Genomic DNA, 20,654 nt, shown 5'->3' with positions numbered 1-20,654 from the left:
TCTCACTGTTGTGCATTTGTGTGGTAGATTCACCTTCTGCCTCCTTCCACTAGGCCGTGGGCCCTACCAGTAGAGCCCCACTGCATCTGACTACTGTCAGTTGAGACCATTTTGAGTGAAATGATTCAGAGAGACCAGAAGCTGGATGTACCTGCCCTGGGCGAGCTCCTGTTGTTTGTTCTAAGGTAGCTACCAGTTGCTGTCTCTCTGATTCTTCTCAGGATTGCTCGAGTGTGGCCCAGTGCAGACTATGAGGACCTGCACTCTGATTCTGCAGCCCATAGAGTCTCGAAGTAGAGATGTAGGAAACATATGAATGGTATCTCAGACACACAGATGAATGTTTGCCTGAGGCTCCACCCCACTGAGCTGGTGCCAGAGTCCCATGGTGCTTTGGAGCTCTGCTGAGACTCATCTATAAGAGGGGGGTTGATAATGCCTGTTCTGTCTCAGAGGTAGGCTTCTTTGACAAGCAAGTGATACATTGAAATCAGGTAAGCATGTGGTTTTCAGACAGTGTGGCATAAGCATTCTGTAGGACAGCAACCAGAACAGCCTTGGCTGCTGGGGGACACAGTGACAGGGTCAAGAAAAGAGAAGTCAGGATACCTTGAACAGGGCAGTGGAGTGGGGTGGGAAAGGCATAGACTTTGGAGCTAGGCTGACAGCCTACATATGTGTTCAAGGCCCACATAATCACCAACTACGTGACCTTGGGCAAGTTGCTTAGCCTCTCTGAGCCTTAGTTATCTCATCTGAAAAATGGGATGCTAAAACTAGAACCTATCTCCTAGGGTTCTGTTGAGGATGAAATGCGATAATGCACATGCTTTACTTAGTGCAGCCTGTACTTAATAAATCCTTGTGGGATGGATGGGTAGATGGAAAAGTGTCTTCATTGCTCTGCCCATGAGCTTACAGCAGGACCATTGTAGTCCTCTCCTGGACCATGTGTTTCACACATTTTGTCTGTTCCACCATGACTGCCTTAATTATTGAGTAATAATTGATCTAATTTTTGTTAGCTGGGCCTGTGAAGTTAGAGCCTCTGCTCAGCTGGAGCTGCCCTGAGAGCACAGTGAACTGCCAGGTTCCAGCATGGTTCTAGCCTGGAGCTGGAAACCTGCAGCGTCTGTGGCCCCAGAGGCCTGTGGTAGAGACGCACAAATGTAACACCAGCTTTTCAAAATGCTCTCCAGAGTTCAGGGAATCCACTGTGACCTCTAGGGCCACAGGAGAGAAGCCACTGTCTTGAGCTAAGATGCACCAGTGTTGGCTGGTGTAAAATCTACCGGCCTTGGCCACCATATGGTCAGCGGTGGTGATGGAGATGGAGCTTGGGGGTGGAGTCCCTCTCCTCTCCCTCTACAGTCCTAGGACAGGCCTGGCATCGGTCTTCCTGCTGTGCAGACCTCCTACAGCACCAAGGTAGCTCACTTTCCTCACCTACTACAGTTCTGGCAGGAGACCGCCCGGCAGATGGGTAGTGCCCATGTGGGTGGTAAGGTTGGTATCAAATGTACCTGAGGTCCCCTCATCGGTGTCTGCACCCTCCCTTAGTGTGGACTTCAAGGACCTGGACGTGCTGCAATTCACTTCAGACATAAAGCCCACCACCCAGCCTCCTGGGAAGACCCCCAATGTGGGTAGCAGTAGTAGCCACCATACTGGCAAGGCCTGGTAGGATTTTATGACAGCCCTATTAGGATGTCCAGGACATAGGGAATCTGGGTCCCTGCTCTCTTCTGGGTTTCTGCGATTCTGATTGTTTGGGTCCTAATACTCGGTGACTAACATATTCTGAGGGTTTGCCACACAGCAGGCATGGTGCTAAGGCCTTCCCTGACATGATCCCATGTGCTCCTCCTAGAAAGCAGTGGAGTGAGGCTCAGGGTGCTGGGTTCAAGTCTTGGTGCTGGCACTTACTAAAAATGTGGCCTTGAGCATACCTCTGAACCTCTGCACCTTGGTTTCCTTACCTATAAAATGGTTATAAACAACAGTACCTGTGTTGTAGGGTGGCTGTGAGGATCCCTCAAGCTGGTAAGTGCCTGGCTCAGAGAAAGTGCAATGTAAGTGTTAACCATTACTAAAAGATGGGTGGTATTATTATCACATTTTGCAGAAAAGAAAACACGTTTAGAGAGGCCGAAGAACTGTGGCTCCTAAGTAGAAGAGCTAGGATTTGAACTTAGCTCATAAGTGCTACCTTACTCTGCCTCAATGTGGGAAAATACATGTGGGGAGCATTCAGCCAGCTTCGGAAGTGGCATTCTCGGCTTTCCTCAGAGCCCTGGTGAAAGGAGATCCTTTTCTAAGTAACTGAACTGGCCTCTGGGAGCTCTCATAATCCCACAGCAGAGGCAATAGCTGACCCGTGATACACTATCACAGAAGGAGAAGGGAGGGATCAGTGAAGAATTTCTGTTTGGAAATGTTATCTAATGCTGAGTGCTTTCAAGGGACTGGAAATGTGGAGCCCATGCTGTACCCCTGCCGAGGTGCCGGGGAAGCCTGGTGCTCCCCTATTTCCCTGCCACATGTTGCCTGCTGGAGACCTGGGCTATCATCTGGTCCTGGGCGGGCTCAAGCATCTGTGGACGTGCAGGGAAAGCCGGGGCAGCACTTTGCCCTGAGTCACCGTGACGGAAGTCTCTAGCTGATGTGTCCCTTCCAGCTCTGGACCCCTTCAGTCGTCTCCTTTCCAGGTGTGGGGTGAGCAGAGGCTTCTGGGCTCCAGGGAACTTTCTGAACAAGGGCTCCCAGCTCTGGCAGGACAGTGTTTGCTTTTGCTTTTGCCTTGGCATAGTCTCTAGCCAGGGTGCATAGGAACCCAAAACCTAAAAACGATTTCCCCTGTCCTTGAGCTACCCCTGTCCTGCTAAGCACACACCTACACATAGGCACGCACTCACGCATGCACCCCAGCTGCCGGGCCGGGCCCGGGAGCCGCCTCCTTCACCCCAAAGGCTCTTTGTCTGAGACAGAATGGGGCTTACAGATGAAGCCCTCGAAGCTCCAGCCCACGGTCTCATGCCCCCAGAACACCACCCTCTGCCCAGGTGTCCACAGATCTGCCCCAGCAGATGCCTTGTTTGGCTCCAAGGGAAAGCAAGAGTGACCCCCTCTGGGGTCCAGCCACACACACTCCCAGCTAGAGGGGTTAGGGTTTTTGAACGCCCAGACATGGGGCCAGCTGCTGCCTATTGCCCCCTGGTCCCTTGGTGCCACAGAGCTGGCCCCTTACCTCTTCACTCCTGCTTGGCTCCCGGGGCAGCTCCTCACATGCTTTACCCCAGCCGTCAGCAGGGCAGCCTGTCCATGGCCTCCAGGAGGGGGTCCCCGAGTCGCAGGCCGGACTGGCCGCCGAGCAGCCCTGCCTCACTGGCCTCTGCTTGCTCTGCTGTGCTCCCAGCCGGGCTGGGGCCAGGGCTCGGGCAGGGGCTGGCCAGGTGTCCTGCCGGGGCTGCTTACAACCTGCCTCCTCTCCCGGCAGGGGCTGGCGTCTGCCTCTGTGCCATGCTCTGCAGGGCTGGGGCTCAGGGCTCCGGGTCCATCCTTAGGCCGTCTGCAGCAGCCTCATTTGAACTCCCCACTCCTTTGTGGAGCCTTTACATGCCGCTGGAGGAAATTGTGAGCACAGCCTGACCCTGGTTGGCTGCAGGCACTTCTCTCCACCCACCAGTGCAAGAGGATCCCCCAGGCCCCAGAAAGGCTCCGGGCCTCCCCTCAGCCCCAGACAGAGGCGGGCCGCCCGGTGATGTCACGCTAGCTCCGGCCCCAGCTGGCCTGGCCCCTCCCGCCCCAGCCCGCTCTGGCGGCCTCGCCGGCCCCCTCCTTCCCTGGCACGAGCAGCCTGGCCAGCCCTACTCCCTGGCCCGCCCGCCCCTAATGCGCTCTGCCGAGGCCAAGAGCGTCCCCTCTGCCTCAGGTAATAGGTTCAGATCTGCTCTAGCTGTGCAGGCAGCAGGAAGCAGCTCCTCCCCCTGGATGGCTCCCTCATCCCTGCACTGCCCCACAGGCCCCAGGTAAGCAGGCAGGGCACCCCGCACAGATGGCCTCTTCCCATGGGTGCCCTTCATAGAGGCTTCCCTCTCACCTCTAAACCCTTGGGAGGGAGCCCAAGGCCGCCTGCACAGAAGCCAGCTGGATCTGTGCTGACAGCTAGCAGAAGGCAGGGGCCTAGGACACTGAAATACCACAGGCTTGATGGGGGAGGGGTGGTACGTCTAGGAGAAATGCCTGTCACTTCCCACCTAGAGGCCTTGATTAAGTCATTTCACAGTTCTGGCATCCCTTTCATGCATCGATAAATGAGCTATCACCAGTGATCTATCTCCTTGGATTCCCTGGTATCACGTGGGAGAGGGCTTGGCCCAGGGCAGGGGTGCCTCAGAGGGCTGGTCTCAGAGCTCAGGAGGGAAGCGGGCCAGGGATGGCACTCCCAGAACCTCTTTGGTGACCTCCAGACCTCTGAGGAGCACATGATAAGAGCCCCCAGCACAGGGTGTCGCTGAGGTGGAGCTCATGGGTGTTCATAGAGTCAGAACAGAAAGCAGGAGACCACACCAGATCCCCACAAAGTGAGCAATCCTACAGACATGTCAGCACTGCGGGCAGAGGAAGGAGGCCCACGGGTAATGGGAAGGGAACAGCTGTCTCTGCCTTGGCAACAGCTGTGTGAAATACTGGTGGTGACTCTTCTTTCTTCTTTGAAAAAGTTTAGTGATGATGGTGGTGGTGGTGGTGATATCTGGGTACACATCGGGAGAGAAACTTCAGTGGTGTTCTCCCCACCCGCACGCATAGCCATACCATGTTGCTGGTCCCTGGACAAGCAGGTCCACTGTGGCCCTCCGCTCCTCAGGGTCACCACTCCTGTCTTTGCAGGGAGCAAACTTTGCTTCTTGCCTCAGCTTCTCCCAGCCTGCTCAGACTTGCTCCCTTTTCCATCTGTCAGTCCCCCTCCTCTTCCTTTTTAGAAGGCAGGTCTCCACCAGAAGACTGCAGTATCTTACAACATTAGCCAGATGATTGGGCTGCATAGGTGTGCTCCCCACAACTGCCATGGGGGTGAAGGTGCCCACCCACTCTGTGGAGGAGCCCTGTGCATGTTCTGCACGGAAGCCATGGGAGCCTGGGGACTCAAGATCAGCCAAAGCACATAGGATGGAGCTGAATCCTTCTTGAGCAGCACCCTTGCCAGCCTGGAAGTTGGCATACTTCATCCTTTTCCCCTTCCTCCTCTCTCTTGCTATCTCTCCTCTCTAGGATGTGTTTCTTGAGAACCTGCTCACAGCTGACAGCAGGAAGCCAAAGTTGCTCTCCTCACAGAGCTTGCAGTCAGGAGGGGAGGCAGACAAACACATGAGAAGTGCTGCTGGGTGCTGAGTGGGTGTCTAAGCTGGAGACTGGGTTAAGTCTGGGCAGGGCAGTCAGAGCACGCTCCCTGGGGTTATGGGGTTTCAGCTGAAATCCAAAGGATGGGTAAGAACTAGCAGGTGTGAGCTGGAGAGATGATGATCTGGGTAGCAGCAGTAGTGCATTAAGGGCCGTGTGGCAGATTGCTTTTTTGAAGATGACCCCAACAACATCTCCTAGTCCAAAATGAGACCTTGACACTCCTTCCATTAAGAGGTAGGGTTTAGGGACACCTGGGTGGCTCAGTGGTTCAGTGTCTGCCTTCAGCTCATGTCATGATCCCAGGGTCCTTGGATCAAGTCCCACATTGGGCTCCCCATAGGGAGCCTTGCTTCTCCCTCTGCCTATGTCTGTGCCTTTCTCTCTGTTTCTCTCATGAATAAGTAAATAAAATCTTTAAAAAAAAATAAGAGGTAGAGTCTATGTCTCCTCCCTTTGAATCTGGGTGGCTTTGTGACTTACAACCAATAGAATGCAATGGAAATGACACTACCTGATATACAAAGCTGGGTGAGAACAGGCAGGGCACCTCTGCCTTGTTCAGTGGGACACTGTCTTTTGGAGCCCTGAGCCAGGCTTGACCCTGAGAAGTCCAACTACCCGCAGGCTGCCATGAAGGGGCCATGTGTAGCATAGGTCATAGCTGACAGCCAGCATCCACCCCCAGATGTGTGAGGAAAGATGGCTCTCTCAGTGATTCCAGCCCCCAGCGGTGAGTCAGCTTCAGCTACAGTCTTCCTGCTGAGGCCCCAGGCATCAGGAAGAGAAATGAGCCACTGTACCATTCTGTAGCTGAATCTTTGACCCACAGAATCCACGAGGATAGGAAAATGATCGTCTAGACTGCTAAGTTTTGATGGTAATTTGTTACACAACAGCAATAGCTGGAGCAGTTATAGGGAGTTCTTCCCAGGAGTATGTTTGAGGAGAGAGTAGGGAGGGGCATGGAGGAAGACGAGGCCTTGTCAGAGGTGGGACTTGATCCAAGGACAGTGGGAAGCCACTGAAAGGTTTTGAGCAACTTGCTTTTATTTCTGAAAGGCACCATTAGTTGCTGAGTAGAGGCTGAGTTGGCGAAAACCGTAGACAAGGCATCTGGAGCTGTGGGTGACGGTTGCAGCCATCCTGGTGAGAGAGGCAGTTGGAGGCAATGAGACCCACTGGGTCAGGGAGAGTTCTCAGGACTCACCCTCCTTTGGGAACAGGTGCAGCCCAAGTCCCTAAATACTAGAGTAGGGGATCCCTGGGTGGCTCACGGGGATCCCTGGGTGGCTCAGCGGTTTGGCACCTGCCTTTGGCCCAGGGCGTGATCCTGGAGTCCCGGGATCGAGTCCCATGTCGGGCTCCCTGCATGGAGCCCGCTTCTCCCTCTGCCTGTGTCTCTGCCTCTCTCTCTCTGTGTATGTGTGTGTCTATCATGAATAAATAAATCTTTAAAAAAATTACTAGAGTAAATTTGCTTTCACAATTCAAAATTCCTAGGATCCCATCAAGTGGGAGAGGAATGGCAGGACAGCCTTGCCCTGTCTGTGTTTGCACGTCCCAAGCCCCTGAGGTGGCCTTGAAGTCAAGGATGCTGCTGGAGAGCTTGAGCTGTGCAGTCAAAATCTGGTTCTACCACTCAGTAGCTCTAAGCTTCACTGTCCTCATCTGTAAAATGAAGATGTCACAAGGATTTACCCCATAGGGCTGCTGAGAATAGTAAATAAGATGCAACATGTTAAGTGTAATGCACAGTGGCTAGTACCCAGTACATACTCAGTATTGGCTCTAGTAATTTCCATTGCCTCCTTCCTTGGGCCATGAGTTCCCTGAGCACTGGCACAGGTGTAGGCATGGGCCACACAGAGCTCTTCTTCTTTACATCCTGGTACAGTGGGGTGGCTGGCTGGGGAGGATGAGGAGATGTGGCTCAGAGTTTTACAGGCCTGGGCTCAGATCCCATATCTGTCTCTAACCTGGGCAACATTCTTATTCTCTTGCAAACTTTGTTTCCTCACTTAAAAAGAAAAAAATAAAAAAGGAATGATGTTACTCAGTCATCTCATAAGCTGAGGTTGGTGTGAGAGGACTCTCAGGACCCTCACGGTGACAGGGCTGAGTGAGATGATGCCCCTAAAGCACTAGCACAATGCCTGGCATTAAGCCATCAGCAGTTACTCGGGAAACAGGGCTGCTGCTCTTCCCTGCTCCCAAAGGCCTCTCCAGTCTTGCTCGTTGGGCCCCTAACTTCAGCTCTGAATCCCCACGACCTCCTGGAGGAACACCATTCCCATAATTCCAGCTGCCTGTTGGACCAAAGTGTCATGTGACTAAAGCACATGAGGAGCAGGGAATCTCCCTTTCTCTCTCTACATTTTTTATCAGAAAGAAAAATGTGTGAGGTTTACATGGTGGCAAAAATACAAAGAATCTTAATTATGTCCTACAATTTGTTTAAATGATTTCATGTGCTTTCATGTCTTATCACCTTCCTGACAGCTACAGTTTTTTTCTGTTGGGAATGTTGGGTTGTTGTACTGATATACTGCATGTGGTAGGAGTACATGGCAAGCATGTGTTATAAAAGGGGGACTTGGACCTCCCCGTGTTTTGCAAACTCAGTGTCTTACCAGCATTTCAAGCCTAACAGATCCCAAATTGATGTTCCCCCTTCAGCAGTTTTTACATCTCTTTCCATCATCTTTTGGCCTACACTGTTTCTGATGCGAAGTCAGCTCTCTTCCTTATTACTGCTCCTTTGTACATAGTGAGTATCTTCCCCTCTGACCTCTTCTAAGATTTCTCTCTATCTTTGGTTTTTAGCAGTTGGACAGTGGTGTGAATAGGTGTAAGTTTCTTTGCATTGATTCTGTGTGGAGTTCACTGAACTTCTTGGATCTTTGAGTTGATTTGTCTCACTAAATTTGGGATTGTGTGAGGCAATTTGGGGCCATGGTTTCTTCTAATGGTTCTTCAATGCCATTCTCTCTCCTCTCCCTTTCTGGAACTCCATTTATACACCTGTGTTGTCCCAGAGGTCACTGAAGCTCCCTCCCTTCTTCCCTTCCTTTCCTTTCTCTTTCCTTTTCCTTTCTGTGCTTCAGTTGGATCATTTCTATTACTTGTCTTCAAGTATTCTGACCTTTTCTTTTTAAAAAATTATTTATTTATTTATTTATTTATTTATTTATTTATTTATTTATTCATGAAAGACAGAGAGAGAGAGAGAGAGATTGAGAGAGAAAAGCACAGAGACACAGGCAGAGAAAGAAGCAGGCTTCATGCAGGGAGCCCGACATGGGACTCAATCCCGGGTCGGTCCCCAGGATCGTGCCCAGGACCAAAGGTGGTGCTAAACCGCTGAGCCACCCGGGATGCCCGTGACCTTTTCTTCTACAGTATGCAATCTGCTGTTAATTTCATCCTAAGTATATTTTATATTAGGTACTGTATTTATTGGGTCTAGAATTTCCCCTGGGTTTATTTTTATAGGACCCATTTCTCTTCTGAGATTCTCTATCCACTCATTCATTCTATCTTTCATTTCCTGAAAATCTTGTGCATATTTTATAATAACCATTTTAAAGCTCTTGTTGACTAATTCAACATCTGACTCATCAGTAGATCTGTTTTATTGACTATTATTTTTCTTGAGCCTGGGTCACATATTCCTGCTTCTTCATATATCTATCATTTTTAAATTGTATACTGGACATTTTGGATAATATATTGAAAAGACTTTATATTTTATTGCCTTCCTCTAAAGAATGTTGTGTTTTGTTCTGGCAGGCAGTTAAATTGCTGACATACCCCCTTGATCTTGTGAAGGTTTGGTGTTTAGGTTTTGTTCAAGTAGATTTATTTTGGTTTTGTCTATAGTCCTAGGGTATAACTCTTCCTAGTAAGGTATGGCTTTTCCAGGATGAAATCAGAAACCTTAAATGTTTGCTAAGTTCCTTTAGCTTGACAAGACTTGAACTCCAATCTCTTATCTTCTGAACTCCCTGCTTCCCAGCTACTGCTTTCTTTTGGGCTCTGTGGGGTCTCTCTCTCTCTCTCTCTCTCTCTCTCTCTCTCTCTCTCTCTCTCTTCCCCCTCTCCCTCTCCCTGCATGTATACAATTTAGGGATTAACTAAGGATTTGAAGGGAATTTGTACAGTAATTTGGGAGCTCCCCCTTCGATGGCTATCTCCCTTCTGGCATATTCCCTTTCAGTTGCCATACTCAGTGCCCAACTTCTTTATCTTCTTCCCAGGCAGTAATACTGCTGCATTCTGTTTCAGTTCTATTCTTCTGTTTATCACCATGAACTGGGAAGTGCCTTTATATGTTTCCCATCTTTTCAAAAACCTTGTCTCCTCCAGTATCTGTTGCTTTGGGTTGTTCTCAAAAGCTTTCAAGCAGTTATTTTGTATATTGTCCCGAGTCTATCATTGTTACTGACCAGAGAGTTAGTTCAGTACAATTTACTTTTCCATGTTGGTAACTGGAACTCCCCACATCCCAGCTGAATCTGTCTTCTCCCCCAAACCTCCTGTACTCCCGCTGCTGTCAGCACCCTCGATAAACCTAGCCAGCTGGTTGGTAGCTCTTACTTCAGTTCTCTGCCCTTCCTGCTCTTGGTCATAGTCTTTTGGGAAATATCAGCCCCAAGAATGCATGTCTTGATTCAGCTCAGTACACCCACCTTGGGCACTAGAGGAAATGTGTTGTCCCTGCAAGCCTTGTTAGAGCATCTACTATAGCATGTATGGCTAATTGTGATATACTAGGCATCAAGCTCAACATTTTACAGGCATTGTTTTTTTTTTCTCCTCTCACAACCTACGAAAGAAGTATTGCCATTTTGTTCTACTAACAAGAAGACTGAGGCTTAGCAAAGTAAAATTCCTTGCATTTGGCCACTGGGTAGAAAGTAACGGGACTGGGATTAAGACCCACATCAAAGTGAGCAGAAACACAGTTGTCCTGCAAACAAGTAACATCTCTTTAATTCTAAGACATTTTTTCTTGTTTTAAGATCTCTGAAATCAGGAGGCATCTTGAAGTTAACAGCATGTCAGGAGCTAACGGGCAGCACTTTTTCCCATTTTACTAGAACATGACACATTTAATAGTTGATGACTTCTCAGATTCAAGGTCAAGGAATTATGGCATTGTTAGTGATGGGGCTTCAGTGAGGTTGACCCAAGCTTGAAGGACAAAGAAGCACGTCCCCTCCTCTCCTGGTCAGTCACTTTTGGAAAGGTCCAAGGGAGTGTCCAAGCATTATGAAACCCGTGGAACTGCCCCAAGCCTCCCTCCTCCAGATTTAATGCAACAGCTGCCTCTAAGCTGAGATCCAGCCAACTGGTCCCTTCCTCTCCTGAAGGTGCTGTCGTCAGGTCCTGTGACTTGCCGCCCTATGTCTATCAGGGACACAATGTGTTCCCTGACCCTAGTAAGAAGTTTGGAGACTCATATTTGTGGGGAGGTTTTTAAAGCAGTGCTACTGGTTATCCTGGACTGCCCAGTGTCACACAGGATGTCCCAGCACATGGAAAGCCCTTTGAGGACACTGTGTCTGTTAAATGCTTGCCAAACAAGTATATCCAAATGTCAGCACAGGTTACATGTTCAGTTACAAAGTAGCTTTGAGAACCTATTGGTGGCTCATGCATGACCCATTTAATTCCTACTTTTCAACCCACCTGCAAGGAACAAAGTCAGGGCAGCCCTTCTGTTCAAGCCTGGACATCACCTAACAGTCAAATACATTTGCTGTTCAGTCAATAAACCCTTATTAAGCTCCATCTGAGCCCCAGAGTTTGGGCTCCAGGTCAATTTGCCCAAAGCCAATTTGCTAAGATGTTTAGTTGACTGGTTTTCATTTTGTCTTTATAACAGTATTTTAAGGAATGTTTGATTGGCCTCATCTGCCCTCTTAACTGCAGCTGATGCAGAGGCTCGTCCCCAAGAGAGGAGACTGAGAAGCAGAGGGAAGAGAGATTTAATTTTAGTTTGCTGGCTTTCTTTGTATTGTCATAACAAAAACTTCACAGAAATTTTCCAGAGCTGTTTAAAATCATCCCATCCTATATAAACATTTTTAAAAAATATTTTATTTATTTATTTGGGAGAGAGAGAGCGCAATTGAGTAGGGGGAGAAGCAGAGGGAGAGAGAAAAGCAGACTCCCTGCTGAGCAGGGAGCCTGACATGGGACTTGATCCCAGGACCCTGATATTATGACCTGAGCCAAAGGCAGACACTTAACCAACTAAGCTACCCAGGCACCCCACATATATAAAAATCTTAAAAATTGCTTTTTTGGAACACTGTGTCAGACGGGATCTTTGTCCCAGACAGGAGATGAGAAACTGAGGGCAGTTTTATGGTCAGTGGGGGAAGACCACAGCCCCCTTATAGATACCTGCTGCAGTTCTCCTCCCAAGGAACAGCTGAGCTGTTGCTCACCTTGCTTATCATTCCTGGGCCCGAAGAAGGCAACTGAACAGATAATTGAGGGCTTCTGGCAAGAGACTGACAGGCTGAGCTTCCCACGCCTGAGGCCAGGATGGGGACACTGGTCAGGGGTGCTGGTGCTGCAGTGGGCAGTGTTATCAGAGAGGCCTGAGGGCAAGCCTGGGCCTGTCTTGTCCTGGCCTCTGTCCGGAGCATCTCACTAGAGGACTAGCACACAGAAAAACATGATAAATGTCTGTAGGAATGCTAGCCTTAAAAATGCACTCGCCCTGTGTCACATCCAGGGTTTCTGACTCAGGATCTTGGGGCTGAGGGCAGCAAGAGTGAAATTTAGGAGTCTGGCTAGAAGAAGGGAAAGGAGACCCAAGATAAGAAAGACAACCTCCCTGACTTCGTGAGGCTGCGCCTAGACCTCTGAGGGCTACCCCAGGCCCACCCCAAGCTGATTCTGGGGGTTCCCTATAACTCCTACTTCACTGATCTGGCTCTCAGCCCTGCCCTCTCCCCTTCCCACTGGTCCATGTGCCAAGCAGATGCAGGAAGAAAGGCAGTACCTGTGCTGAGTATTCAGGGCCATCTTGCTAGGTGTGGGTGGGGCAGCAGAGGGACATCTGCTCGTATTCTCCATGCAGGTGGATGATGGTGCTGTTCGCAGTATCAGCCCCTCTCTTCTGCATGGCAGAGCCAGGTCCCAAAGCGCTTTGGCATTTGTTATCTCCCAACTTAGCTTCATAGCAGGCCTGAGAGTGGGGAGGGCAGCAGTTATTCCCTTTTGTAGATAAGAAAAATGAGACTGTGACAATGTTATGGTCACTCTTACTATCATCATGTATTATATGTTCACTGTGTGCCAGGCGCTGTGCTGGTCATCGCCTTACCTTGCCAAACTTCCCAGCATCTATAAAAGCCAGGGCTCCAAGCACAGATCCAGGATGACTTCTGCCTGCCTGAGGCACTTTGCCTTCATGAGCTCCTTCCTGTACTAAAAAATAATAAAAGTCATCTTCTATGGCTGCGTTGGTGTAAAGACAAATATGTTAATATTGAATATTAAGGCATTTTCTGCCCTAAAATTTCACATTTTGTTCTCATTTTAAAAGAAGTTAGAACATTTTTGTGAGCCCCCAAAAGTATTGTGAGCCCTATACCCTGTGCCTAATGGATAACTTGGCCCTGACTGTAAGTCCACACTCCCTGACCCACAAATCCAGAATCCAAAAGCTCTAGAAAAAGCAAGCTTTTTTTCAAAAGATTGGCTCAAAATTGATTTGGTGGCAAAATCCAACTTGAATTGCCATGAGGTTCTGTGTGGTCTTTGAACCACTGAACCACCCCTATGTTTAGGGAACTGCACTGACACCACGACGGGGTTAGAGGATGTGCATCCTGTGTAACACATCACATGCTGACATTGTCTCTCCCTGGGGTCCCTGTTCTCCTTTCCTGGAGCATGAATTCCTTGAGGACAGGACCGTGTTGTGTCCCTCTCGTGAGTGCAGATATTAATCATTTTTCCATAAATCCACCATTTTCCTTTCTTAGAGAACCCACAGGGAGCTGCCATTCACAGATTTATAGCTGGGGTCCAAGCCCAGTGCAAGCCTGTGGTTATGATGAGCCAGCCCCTGGCAGGTCTGTGGAGCTGCTCCCCCATAAAGAGATATGGGGGTGTGTGTGCATGTGGGTCCCTGAAGAACAAGTGGGAGACAAGTTTAGGGGAAGGAATAATGGAGACAACGCTGGTCAACTACTCATGGGTCGCAGGTTCTGTGCCAACTGTTAACATCAATTTATTCCCACAACAGCTCTATGTGGTAAGAACCATCACTGTCCTCCTTTTCAGGCTGAGGAAAACAAGGTTAGAGAACCTAAGTAGGCTGCCCAAGGGTGTGCAGCAAGGGAGAGATGGCACAAAGGTGCTGCTCCCCGACCCCCTGACCTCAGGCTGTGGTCATGCCTGGTGCCACCTGAATGCAGCCAGGCCCCAGAATGCAGCTCTGAACCCCAGGCCAGTGAGGGCTCTCTGCAAAGGCTGGAGGAGCTGTTTTCATGACACTCAGGGCACACCTGAGGCTCATGAGGTGCTGAGGTAGGAGACTGGGGCCAGGTGATAAGGTGCCACAGAACACAGCCAAAGGCCTACCCACCATTGCTGTGCAGGACACCCACCTAGTTATCCCACAAATGTTTATGGAGTTTCCACATGGGGCCAGAGATGAGGTCATTTGAAAGACTGATGAAACTGGTTAATGGAATAGGTAAAGATGGGGTGAGTGGGAGCGTGAAGGAGGCTACTTTGAACAGAGTGCTCAGGGAAGTTTCTGAGAGGAAGGGTCATGTGAGCCACAGGAAGGAGGCAGCCATGTGAAAGGAATAGCGCATGCAAAATCCATGGGATAGGAATGAGCTTGGCCTATTTGAGGAATAGAAAGGCCACTGTGACCAAGCAGCAGAGACAAATGGGAGAGTGGGGAGTCGGGGGCAAGTGAAGTGAGAGAAGCAGGCTAGGGTAGGTCCTGTAAGGCCCTCTAGGCCAGATGAGGCCTTGGAGTTTTATTCAGAGTGCAGTGCAGGCCTTTGAAGGCTTGCAAGCAGGAAAATATTATGCTTTGTTTTGCATTTTCTCAGTATCCCTCTTGGTGCTGGGTGGAGAATGGTCCAAGGGGGAAACAATGGAACTAAGAAGACCATTAGGAAGCTTAAGGGGCTGTCCTGGTGAGAGGCCAGGGGATGGGCACTGGGGCAGTGCCAAGGAGACAGTGACCAGTGATTGGATTCTGGATTTTGGAGGAATGTTGACAGGAACCCAGCATGACTCTAATATGGTGAGGATCAAGCTGTACTGTTTAGCACCTTGAAGATTTGCCACCTGGGAGTCCTAGAAATAGAATTCTAGGAGCAAAGTAGTGACCCACAGTTGGGATTTCCATGTAGTGTTGGGCAGTGCACATCCTGCACAGCTGTACACGATAGCCCTGACCGTAGCCAGCACTGACAGTTGGGCATTGTCCTCCAGGAGTGTGGGGGAAACAGTTGGCAGCAGGAAGCTGAAGCAAGGAGCCACCACCCCAGACACTCCCAGAAATAACTGGGGAAGTTGAGGATGAGCTGCAGTTGTGCTGAGAGAATCTATAGAACGTGCTTGAATTGCTGTTAATGTTCCACATGCTGAAGTGGACTGGAAAAGTCCAGTTACTTACCCCACCTCTTGAACTAGTTCTCATCCTTAAGGTAGCTCCTGAGCTGGATGTCAATATCCAGAGAGATGTGGAGAGCTCAGGGTCTCCTTGGGTTTGCAGGAATTGCTTTTAGTAGAGGTCCATAGGTCTGCTTGCCCCAACCTGGAAGGGGGAACTTTGCAGCAGACACTGTCAGGGAGACACAAGAACTTTGTAACTGTGACCCTGGAAAATCAGAAGGGATTTTTCCTGTATCTTCCCCAGTTTCCGACTCCCAGACCTGTCCTGGTTCTCCAACTAGTAGGTCTGGGGTGGGCCACCTCAGGGACACCCACACAGGCCCTGCAGGGAGGAAAGGCAGCAGGTATAGGTGGCTTCCTTCGGCCCCTCCAACCTCCAGACCATCCCCTGGCCTCCCTCTCACAATCCCTGGTCTGGGCCAAATAGATTCCTGCTCTGAGGCTGAAACTCTGGAGGACAGGGGTCAGGTTTCTCCTGCACTAAGTATTTCCTGGTTGCTGCCCCACATCTGCTCTTTGGCACCCTGCCTTGTGCCCAGAGACTGACCTATATGGATTCCCCCTGTCGGCTCCCTTGCCTTCTGGCTTTGGTTGGGTTTGGCCACTAGCAGATGCTGACAGGAGAGGAAAGGATGGGAAGAAAGCAAGGACAGGTATACTGCCAGCTCCCTTTCTGCACAGCCATGGCTGTCTTGGTGCAGTGGGAGTCAGCTGGGCCTGGGCTTGAGTTCCACCTTTACCTCTTATTAACCACATGGCTTCTGAAATTAATTTACCTATCCTCTCTGTGTCTGTTTCCTCATCTAAAAAGCAGGATGGATGGGGCAGCCCCGGTGGCTCAGCGGTTTAGCGCCACCTTCGGCCCAGGTTGTGATCCTGGAGTCCCAGGATGGAGTCCCGCATCGGGCTCCCTTCATGGAGCCTGCTTCTCCCTCTACCTGTGTCTCTGCCTCTCTCTGTATGTGTCTGTCATGAATAAATAAGTAAAATCTTTAAAAAATTAAAAAAAAAAACTAAGATAGCAATACCACCTTCCCAGGACAGCTTGGAGGAATAAGTGAATCCATGTGAGTGCAAATACTCTAGCACAATACTTGGTACACAGTAGGTGCTGGATAGATGCTGACTCATCTACCTGGCTCAATAGATGCTTACTAACCTTCTTTTAGTAAGTTGGAGCCCCGGTATTTTGGGTTTCCTACACATTTGGGTCTTCTGAAGATCACTAGTTATTTGTATCTCTCCAGAGAGTGTGCTATAGTTTCCCTCTTTGGTTTACATACCTGTCATTGCCTGAACCACCCCCGCAGAGCCTCACTGACAGTCCTTTAGCCAGAGGAGTGCTTCTCTGCCCTTGTCTTGTGTGCAGTCTGCACATGAAGTCAGCTTGACCAAAGAAAATCATTCCTTCAATGTGGTGGCAAGCAGGCTTATGGAAAGCGCACGTGTATACATCCAGCAATAATCTGGAACATTTATTGAACACGTACTGATCTTCACCACAACCACCCTGGGAGGCAGGTTCTATTATTATTTCACCATTTTCAGAGGCAGAAACTGAGGCCTAAGAAGTTGCTTGACTTGCCCACAGTCCCACCTGAGTAAGTCTGGCACTGGGCACCTGCCCCGTCAGCCCCCGGATTACCTACCTCTGTCACAGGGAAAACACAGTGCTCCAGGCCCTAGAGGCCGAGCCATTGTAGATAATCAAGTTACCTGGGAAGCTACAAGCCTGTTTCCTTAGTCATCCAGTGTTTAAAAGTTTTTGTCCGTTCTCATTAAGTTTTTCATACCGCCTCGCACAGACATACACATGTGTGCTAACCTCTGTAAATCCTGGTGAATCACAGTACTGACCTCTCCTTGGTGACTCAGTCATCTCCAACAGCCTAACTTTACTGCAGGCTGCAGGGTGGAGGGCGCTGTAAGCCCTGTGAGCCCCAGGCAGCTGTGTTTGTTGTTCCTTCCCTTGCTCTTCCTTCCATGGTAGCAATCACTCTCCCTTCCTGGCCTCCCCATCCCTCTCCTGGTTTGTCACTTCTCTCCAGCAGAAGTCCCAGAAATCCGATAGAACTATTTCTAAACAAGAGGAGCTGGGCACTACACTTGTCTAAAGGGCTCTCCTGTGAGTAATGTTCAAGAGACTTCAATGCCTGAACCTGATCACATCAATTTTGGGTGCTCAGAGGCTTTTGGGGCTTATGAGAGCTAGGCTCCTACAAAATAGCTGCCATCTATTACACACATTGTGTGCCTGGCATGGTGGGAGGCCTTTTACATGGATTATTTCACTGAATCGTCAAAAACATTACCTTCCAGGAGTGGTTTGATTCTGTCTTCCATTTTAGGTGATGAAGTAGTGAGCTACTCAGAGAGTAGAGTAGAGTCTACCCAGCCACATGGCCAGTGAATGGCAAAGCCAGGATCTGTATCTGGGCCTGTCTGAATCCAGAATCCACAATCATCATAGGCCCTGAGCTCTCCCACTTTCCAGTGGTGTGAGGTTGGACAGCTTAGGGAGGCACCTGATCCTCATGTCTTCATCTGAGGATAATGCTGTTTATTCCCAGAATTATTATGAAGGTTGAGACAAATGTTGTCCACTTGTCTCTTAGTAGGCACCCAGGGTTGCCTTCCTCATACTCTTGACTTAAGCACACCTCACAGCAATGGCCCTAAGCTCTAAGGGCCTCAGAATCAGTTTGCCAGGCCCCATTTCACACTTTTTGATTCTGTAGGTCTGAGGTGGGGCCTGAAAATTTGCATTTCTTTTTATTTTTATTTTTATTTTTTATTGGTGTTCAATTTACTAACATACAGAATAACCCCCAGTGCCCATCACCCATTCACTCCCACCCCCCGCCCTCCTCTCCTTCTACCACCCCTAGTTCGTTTCCCAGAGTTAGCAGTCTTTACGTTCTGTCTCCCTTTCTGATATTTCCCACACATTTCTTCTCCCTTCCCTTCTATTCCCTTTCACTATTATTTATATTCCCCAAATGAATGAGAACATATAATGTTTGTCCTTCTCCGATTGACTTACTTCACTCAGCATAAAAAATTTGCATTTCTAACGAGAAACCATGAGGACCCAGTTGTGAGAGCCATTACCAGAGATGGATGAGTTTTCCAAGAATGCAAGTCTGGGGTGGCCTAGCAGTGCCCATCACCTACCTTTGATGGCTGTTTTATGTGAGCAGATATTGGGTATGTATGGAGCAGGGAAAGTGTGGTTTGGCTTTCTGAGGCCGTTTCCTGGAAACTGGCTTGATGTTGGCCTCACCCTTTCCCTCCCCTACACCGGATGCCTGCATGTCACTGACCTGGGAAATGGAGTGTTTAAGCAGCATGGTGATGTCTGGACTCTGAAACAAGGTTCATTCGACCAGTCTCATTAACATGGTTCTCACTTGCTTTCCTGGTCAGAATAAGAAATAAAAGGCACATGAAAAAGATAAATCATCTTGGAGAAATTGCTTCTATAAATTATCTGTCTCCCCCCTCCCACCCTCAGAAAACCTGAAGCATTGACAAGGACAACCATACCTTCCTTCGCAATTGGAATTTTAGATTTATCTGTATAATGGTATGATCAGCACTCCTGCATCCCTAGTGGGCTGTAAGGATGGGGTGGGCCACATCTGGCTCCCTGGTGCCCAGCACAGTGCCTGGCACACAGCAAGGGGCACTCCATTGACATTGCTGCGGGAGAGCCTTGTGGCACAGTGGCAGGTGCCAGAGTCAGAGGAACCTGGTTTGAACCCAAGAGCCTCCTTCTAGTTGAATGGCCTTGGACAAATAACTTATGTGGGCCTTTGTTTCCCCCTTTCTAACTAGTAGAAAAATCATACCTATGTTTCAGGGCTGTCATGATAATTAAACAGTGTATAGGGTACCCCCAGTCCCTGCCACATGGTGCTTTATTTCTCCTTGGTCATCAGCCTGCTGGGCAGGCCAGGGCCTTGGTGTAAAATACTGGCTCAGGAACCACACTTTGAAGTCCAGATCCCAGCTCCCTGTGTGTTCTTTTTATTTTTATTTTTTAAGATTTTATTTATTTACTCATGAGAGACACACAGAGAGAGGCAGAGACATAGGCAGAGAGAGAAGCAGGCTCCATGCAGGAGCCGGAAGTGGGACTCACTTCCCATCCCTCCGGGATCATGCCCTGGGCCGAAGGCAGGCGCTCAACTGCTGAGCCACCCAGGCATCCCTCCCTGTGTGTTCTTGAGCAGCAATTCATGTCCTTGGTCAGCTTCAACAGTACTCATCTGTAAAGCTGGGGTAAAAAGGCATGAACAGCACTGTTTTGTGAGCAGTAAGGACACATGCTCTTGAGGCTCCACTGTGGGCCAGTCCACAGCCCGCACTGACTTTATCTCCTCCCACACGTGCAGGGGAGCAGGGACCTGTGGGGAGAGCAGCTTGGCCATGTGAAGAGGACATGGTGGGTTGGAGACATAGGAGGCCTGGGAGGCTGCCCTTCTCATGATGCACACCCCAGGCAAGAGGGGAACAGCATGACAGGGGAGTGCTCTTTGCAAAGAGCCATCCCCAGCTCCTGCGCTGGAAAGTCCCTCTCCCTGGCAGCCTTCAGAAAGGCGGATCAGTCTTCAGCTGGTTTTAATCACTCTCACGAGCTCGAGAGCGTGCTGCCTTTGCCTGCGGACGTCACCCCCTCTCTGCTACCTGCCAGGCTGGGGCTGTGTGGGGTGGGGTGCCCCCCTCCCCGGCAGGGATGAGCCCCCTTCCACCTGTCTACAAGCCTGCTGTCACCTTTTTTCTTCTGCCAGGCTTACTCTGGGCAGCCCTGGGCCTTGGCCCTCCTCCCGGGCATTGTCAGAGAAGCTTCCAACACCTCGAAATCCACCCGGGGGAGGGTTCCCCTTTAACGTGGAACCCAGACAGTCCTGGTTTCTATGTGTGCAGAGCGTTTGGTAAACAGAATGCTTGAGCCTTGACTTGTTGGAAGGGGCGAATCCCAGCTGACGCCCCAGACGCTCAGCCTATTTTGGGCCTGGTCTCTCCCCTGCCGAGGTCTGTGGTCAGAGTGTTCATCTGCGCACACACCCCCACCCCTGCCCCACAACACCCACCGTGAGGGTTGAAGGACCAGGGGAGCCGATTTCATGTTCCTGTCCTGGTGGAGTGTTGGCCCTGTCAGTCCACCCGCCCACTGGCTCTGGGCTGCGCCCACTGATGCCTGGTATCCACTTAGTAAATGCTCTTGTCCCCACTCCCCCCGTGAATGCTGTGATTCAGCACACACAGAGGGGAGCTTCACTTAAGAAAGAAAGTATTCAAGGCCGCCATCCAGCTCGGGCAGGCGCCGGGAGACAGCTGCCAGTTCCTGCCTGGCTGGACTGAGAAGGCCATGCACCCTCCACACACAGAGGGGTCTCTCCTCCCTCCTTTTTTTTTTTTTTTTTTTTTTAAGACCCACAGTCTCTTTTGGTTGCTGGACCAGATGCAGTTTAAACCTGTGTTCAGAATACCTCATTAATAAGCAGCAGATTAATAGTCTTCTAGAATTAAGAGAATACCACCCATACAACAAAATGTGTTCTAGATCTCGGGGTGCCTGGAGC

The 20,654-nt window shown here is 49.8% G+C and overlaps 2 protein-coding genes and 1 long non-coding RNA gene across 17 annotated transcripts in view; 1 reads left to right on the top strand and 2 right to left on the bottom strand.

Moving 5' to 3' along the window:
- ANGPTL2 (angiopoietin like 2) overlaps positions 1-3,754 on the bottom strand; it is a 35,992-nt gene extending 32,238 nt beyond the window's left edge. The window contains exon 1 of the mRNA XM_038549322.1: positions 3,248-3,754. The gene's annotated coding sequence lies outside the window, so the exon portion shown is untranslated. The remainder of the gene's footprint in view (positions 1-3,247) is intronic.
- RALGPS1 (Ral GEF with PH domain and SH3 binding motif 1) overlaps positions 1-20,654 on the top strand; it is a 295,437-nt gene that overhangs the window by 187,156 nt on the left and 87,627 nt on the right. The window lies entirely within an intron of this gene.
- On the bottom strand, positions 6,364-20,271 carry LOC102155058. 4 transcript variants are annotated; one of them, XR_005364963.1, is made up of 7 exons: positions 20,163-20,271; positions 18,390-18,484; positions 15,068-15,235; positions 12,746-12,849; positions 12,422-12,607; positions 11,859-12,074; positions 6,364-6,546 (listed from the first exon to the last, which is right to left on the bottom strand). It is a non-coding gene; the product is annotated as an uncharacterized LOC102155058 (long non-coding RNA). The 4 variants fall into 4 exon arrangements; XR_005364964.1 differs by lacking the exon at positions 20,163-20,271 and adding an exon at positions 19,843-19,964 and having other exon boundaries at positions 12,746-12,844; XR_005364961.1 differs by lacking the exon at positions 20,163-20,271 and adding an exon at positions 19,843-19,964 and having other exon boundaries at positions 6,365-6,546.

This window comes from Canis lupus, chromosome 9 (assembly GCF_011100685.1).
Source record: "Canis lupus familiaris isolate Mischka breed German Shepherd chromosome 9, alternate assembly UU_Cfam_GSD_1.0, whole genome shotgun sequence".
Taxonomy (NCBI): domain Eukaryota; kingdom Metazoa; phylum Chordata; class Mammalia; order Carnivora; family Canidae; genus Canis; species Canis lupus.
Note: the sequence above shows the minus strand (reverse complement) of the source record. Positions and strands in the feature narration are given on the sequence as shown.